Source organism: Cetorhinus maximus, unplaced genomic scaffold, assembly GCF_964194155.1.
Source record: "Cetorhinus maximus unplaced genomic scaffold, sCetMax3.hap1.1 HAP1_SCAFFOLD_57, whole genome shotgun sequence".
NCBI classification, from domain to species: domain Eukaryota; kingdom Metazoa; phylum Chordata; class Chondrichthyes; order Lamniformes; family Cetorhinidae; genus Cetorhinus; species Cetorhinus maximus.
This window is the reverse complement of record NW_027596103.1, coordinates 1,731,525-1,738,144: the sequence shown is the minus strand read 5'-3', so window position 1 is coordinate 1,738,144 and position 6,620 is coordinate 1,731,525.

Sequence of the window (6,620 nt, the reverse complement as noted above, 5' to 3'; positions counted from 1 at the left end):
TCAGTGGGGAATTCGCTACGCTGGTTGGAGTCATACATAGCACAAAGGAAGATGGTTGTGATTGTTAGAGGTCCAACATCTCAGTTCCAGGTCATCATTGCAGGAGATGTTCAGGGCAGAGTCCTCGGCCCAGCATCTTCAGCAGCTCATCAATGACCTTCCCTCCATCATAAGGTCAGAGGTTGCGATGTTCGCTGATGATTGCACAATGTTCAGCACCATTCGCGACTCCTCAGGCACTGAATCAGCCCATGTCCAAATGCAGCAACACCTGGACAACATCCAAGCTTGGGCAGATGTTAGGAACGAGAGAGTTTAAGTAAGTTATATTTGCATTTGTTGGTTTAGGAAATATTTTTTGCTTTAATTTTCAAGCATGATTTTTGTTTCTCGATGTGTGGGTTAAAATGGTGAAACCTGGGATGTCGTTACATTTTCGAGAGGCGATTGTAAGTGTAAGCTTTGTAAGTGTAAGGTTTGTGTGCCTGCATTTTCAAAGACCTTTATGACCCTTGAGGTGCAGAGCTGTGTTATCAAGTGGGGTAATAGTTTAGGGAAGGTTAAGTACAAAAACTTTGCTGTTTCCTTGCAACCGGTATCCAGATAGGGTGGCCACACACACATACACACACAGGCACACACGCATATGCACAGGCACACGTCCACAAACACATAAACACAGGTATAAACCGAAAGCAGTTTGAGTTCATTTGGTGTGGGCGTTCCAAGGCTAAAAGGACATGCCAGGAGAAGGAACCTTGGAGAGTGGCTGGTAGCAAGTCCGAAACTAAATTTGAAACTAGCTGGCAGCAGAAGCTGTCCTGGAGGGAACTTCAGAAAGAGAAGAAGAGAGGTCTGAAGAACACCTTCTACTCAAAAGAAGCAAACTGGAATCTGGACAAGGCCCTGGTAGGTAGTTTCGGGAGTGAAAAGCAGAGAAAGGTTTCAAATTTAAAGTTAGAAGTTTCAGCATGCAGATTTAAAGCAACTTCGGCTTGCAAAAATACAGAAGGTCCAAGGAGACAGCTCGAGTTCTGTAAGGCGTTGCTATGGCCGAGTGAAGCAATGGTGTTCTTCTGGCATGGCTGAGACAGTGAGAGAGAATGCATGGCAGCAAGCTTGAATGGCGATCCAGGAGAGCTCTGAGCCCTGCAGATGGACCGTATGGAAGGCGTCTGAGAGAAAGCATGGTTTGGGAGGAGATTCCAAATCGGTCCTTGGAGAGTGGAGGTTGGGAAGCCTCGTGTGAAAGATGGGCTCAATGAGACCGTTTAGCTCAAGATTTGACAAGCGATTGGGGAGAGATGTCAGGTATCCATACCATAAGTCGCACATTGTTTTGCATGGACTGTGTAACGACTGTGAACATTAGAGTATAAGATAGATGTTCTAACATCTGCTTTCTTTGTAAATCTGTATATATCTGGAAAGGCACACTTATGGTGAAGGACTATGGTAATACAGTTCATCTTTTCAAGTTTAATAAATGTTTTATTCATTGTTAAAAACCGATCAGCTGTCTCCTGTAACTCTGTTCAGTCGACACTCTCCACGCATCTAAACAAAAAAATCAAACTTAAGATCTCTCAAGCTGGGTACCACTCTGGGATCAGACTTTTCCGGTAGGAACATCACCACGGATCATACCACTGACAACTGGCAAGTCACATTCACGCAACGCATGTGCCAGGCAATGACAATCTCCAAGAAGAGAGAATACAACCATTGCCTCTTATCATTCAAACGCTTCCAACACTATCAACATCCTGGGGGTTACCATTGACCAGAAACTGAACTGGACCAGCCATATAAATGCTGTGGGTATAACAGCATGTCATAGGTTCAGAATTCTGCGGATAGTAACTCACCTCTTGTCGACAGAAGGCCTGTCCACCATCTACAAGGCACAATTCAGGAGTGTGATGGAATACTCTCCACTTGCCAACATAAGTAGAGCTCCAACAACAGTCAGGAAGCTTGAGAAAATCTAGGACATAGCAGCGCTCTTGATTGGCACCACATCCACAAACAGTAGCTCCCTCCACCGCCGACCCACAGTAGCAGCAATGTGTACGATGTACAAGGTGCACTGCAGGAACTCACTGAGCCTCGTTAGACAGCACCGTCAAAGCCCACGTCAGGGGGCTTGGGGACAAGGGGAGCAGAAACATTGGAACACCACCACCTGGGTGTTCCCCTAAAGTCACTCACATTCCCGTTTTGGAAACTTATCGCTGTTCCTTCCCTGTCGCTGAGGCAATATCCTGGAACTTGCTCCGTACCAGCACTGTGGGTGCCTCTGTACCTCAGGGACTCCGGCGGTTCGAGAAGGCTGCTCAGCACCACCTCCTCAAGTGCAATTAGAGTTGGGCAAAAAATGTTGACCTAGAAAGCGACGCCCACATCCAGTTAACCAATGTAAACAATAATCTAAAAGGAAACAGTGAATTGGCAGAAATGGGTCTTCTTCTAATTGGCCAGATCTAATGAGTGGTCTAGCATGGTGATCAGTGTAGGGCCCGAATTTTATTACAATTTATATGAACGAATAAATGAAGGTATTTAGTAAATTTGCTGATGACACAAAGATTGGGAGAATAGTAAGTTGTGAAGAGGACATAAGGAGGCTATAAGGCATGTAGATAGGTTAAGTGAGTCGTCAAATACGTGGCTAAAGGAGAATAACGTGGGAAAATGTGAAATGTGAAGTATCTTGAATGGGCAGGTTTTCTGATGAGGAAAGATTGGGCAGGCTAATCTTGTATCCATTGGAGTTTAGAAGAGTGAATGAAAGATAAAAGATTCTGAGGGATCATGGCATGGTCAATCTGCAGAGGATCCTTCCTGCTGTGAGAGAATTTAGAACTGGGACCCAATGTTTAATAATAAGGCGTCACCCATTGTGGACAGAGATGAGGAGAGTTTTTATTTCTCTCAGAGGGTCATGAGCCATTGGAACTCTGTTTCTCAAAAGGTGGTTGGTGAAGAGTCTTTGAATTCTTTTAAGGCAGAGGTGGATCGGTCTTTGATAAGCAATGGAGGTAAGAGATTTTCAAGGATAGGCAGGGCTGTGGAGTTGAGTTTACAATCAGATCATACACGATCTGCTGCAGCAGTCTCAAAGTCTTCTGGCTCATGAGATATGGACTAAATCAAGTGAGTCTCAGTTCCCAGGTTAGACATGTATAAGTGGTGCCTGCTTTAACTGCCTGTCACACCTTCCATCACATTGTTGATGACTGAGATCGATCCCGCTTTTCCATACTTGGTGTGTGTAGCGTGTGTACAGGACATATCAGGCCAATTACCCTCTTCTCCCAGAAGGTGCCTGTCATGTAGTTGTCCTACAGCAGCTTGGCTGGAGCTGCGGCTAATTCTGGCACACAAGTCCTCAATGCTCTGGCTGTGATGCAGTCAGCCCCTGGGGCCTTTGCTGTGCCCAGAGACTTCACAAGTACCTTGATATTACCGAAGTGAATCGAGCGGCTTCAGTCTGGCATCTGTGATTCAGAGGAATTGAGGTGGAGGCCGGGATGGATCATCCATCGGACCTTCCGGCCGAATATGGTTTCAAATCTTGCAGCCGAGTCTTTTGTGCTGACATGCTGTGCGCCCAGGTCATTGAGGATGTGAGTGTTTGCAGACCCTCTTCCTCCGGTCTGAATATTATGTTTTAATGGAACCAACATTAGATGTTGCAGAAGTGCAGAGCTTTAATCTGATCGTTTGATTGAGGGCTGGCTTATTTCTTCCAGTCGCATTGGACTCCGCTGTTTGGGTTCCTGCATATTAATGTCGTTTTGCCACGTTCGAAACTCATTTTGAGGTGCGACTTGTGCTGATGGATTAACCCATTGCGGATATTAATAAACATTGAGTGGTTTACATTATTTAAAAACAAATGCTTTCTGCAGATGATAGCGGTTTCATTGGCAGAAGCATTTGCAGACATTACTGGGTATAACGAGGCATTTAAAAAATGCAACCATACTCTGTTAAACTGGTAACTCGTCCCAGCCTGAAGATTAATTTATCTGCTTGTCTCCCTTCCTCACATTTAATGTAGTGACGATAGTGGTTATTTCTCAGGCAAAGTGTGGTCTCTCGAAATGTGTCACTTACTACCTTGTGGCAATGCAAGGAGCAGATAAATTGGTCCTTATCATCGATCTGATTCTGAAGCATCTTCCAATTCGTTATCCTATCGAGTTTATGTTCCTGTTTTTTATTCCGGTGTGTAATATCCATGCTGTTCTGCTTCACACAGTCACAGACTGTTCTGTCTGGTTCACTGTCACTTTTACATTCGATCAATTGTGGCTATTTGTTGCAGTAAGTTAAGAGCAACATATTGAAACATAAATACCGCATCTGTGGTTCTGGGAACAGTCAGTTTGTTGGGCTGTTTGAAGAATGTGATCTGGTATTTTATGTATACGGCTCAGTATTGGGGCATGAAATTCCCCTGGTTTTGTTTTGTGACATTGGATGTTCAGAATTCACGGACATGGTCAGCAATCGAGTTTCTTTATTACATTCTAACGCCGGGAGTCCAATTTTTCCTGGTTTTAATGCTCAATGCTTTAACTGACAGGCATATTTTACTGAGGAGCAGAGCCCGCAGGAGACTCCGGGCTCAGAGTAGTGGGGAGAGTCCCAGAGACACAGAGATGGAGAGTCTAAGGAAATCCATCATTTTACTGTTTATTATCTCAGGAAATTTGATCCTGTTATGAGTTTACTTCACGATGTTTTCCCCATGGTGGCGAATGGTAGTTTTGGGCTACACTTACGTAAGACCATCACTTTATATTCGGGAAATAGGCTTCATGCCGCAGCTCCTGAGCTGCTGCACAAACACTAGTTTGTATGCAGTGACCCAGACTAAGTTCAAAGAGCAGCTGAAGGCTGGGCTGAAATTCCTTTTTACTTCGATTCTAACACTCATTCAATGCTGAGCTGAACTGAATGATTTCACAAGCAGAACACGCTCACTCCTCATGCTTTGCCCGACGCAGCTCTCCACAGCAGGTCCAGTGATAGTGATTAATTATAAATCTCTGACTGACACAGGGTGAGCCATCCTCAGCCGCTGTCAGAGATATACTGTGAACGGGGAAAAGACTCTGGCTACCACCTAGATTAGATATTGGGCTTTGGGAATGTGTAGGGTGGGATTATTCTACCTGGAGCCCCTGTTGGAAAAGCACACATATCAGCATCTCACACAAAGTACCATGTAACTGCCCCCCATACCAATCAGAAAGTGGCTCCCATCAACCCCAGCACAAAGTCTCCCTCCACAGCAAAACTCAAATTGATTCCTGTGGACCCAACACACAACAACAAGCTGGACCTCCACTTCTGAGCACAATAATTCAACTCAAATTAATTCCCACCAGTCAGAAAGATCATGTCCAATAGAAACCTCAGCAGTGATGTTATTCTGTTTCATTGTGTCATCGGTGTGTATTCAGACATCAATGTCACTTCACATGGGCTATATAAGGCTTCCATCCCAATTCGACAATGACTGCCTCAGCCTGGACTCGCATCTTTTGTCAAAGTTTTTGTCTCTTTGGATCATTTGATCAAGGAATGAATTTGAAAAGGGTGAAATCCTCTTGTCAAACCCGTTTCACCGTATTCCGATTAATATGATACAATCCTGCCCTCTGCTGGCCGCTCACCGCCACTACAAGCACAGCTCTTTTCCAGTCTCAGAGAAGTTCAGTTACTGCATGGTAGCATCTTGAAACAGATTGAAGAAGTCTGAATATTGAACAATACGGTAAGGGATTGAAGATTGCTGCAGGATGCATAGTATCACAGTATCACAGTATCACAGTATCACATATCACATCCAATCTGCAACTGCCTCTATACCCAATGGGTTTCCGTTTCCATTACATTTCTAACTAATGACGCCTTTTGGCAATACTATCTAAATGACAAGAAACGGACTATCATCATCACTTTCAGCTATTCTGGAAGCGGCCACGATCCAATTCATCAGACATGTTTGCTTTGCTATTAATATTCACATGTCTCTTGTATTCTATGAACCGATACATTGTTTACAGAGCGGTCACTATTTTTGCCCTACATCAAGTCCTGCAGAAATTGAGCCACCAGCGCCATTCGACTACCGGGCTGCAGTTACAGTGTTTATTCTTTTTTTCAAAGCAGGGTATAACATTAACAAGCTTCAAGTCATCGGGCGTCACTCCCGTATTCAAGGAAGAATGAAAGATTATGATCAGTGCCTCCGCTAAGACCACCACCCTTCACTCAGCAACCCTCGGACATCTCTGTTCTGACACAAGAGGGCTGGAATGAAACGGGTTAACTGAAGCTGTTTGTTCGGTGGCTGTAATTAATGTCAGTCTCCATGGAATTTAACTGTGCCTCTGACAATTTGCCCTCTTCTATTTATAAGCGGCACCTTTCAATGCGTAATCCCACAGTATTATCGGGAGCATTCCATCCGCAATATGCCGGGATCATTGGCTTAATAGAGCGGCAGAGGAGAGGACAGAATTTGAGAACAATAGATTGGAATGTTACAACAATGGATCAGAACCTGAGAAGAATACATTGGAATGTTACAACAATGGATC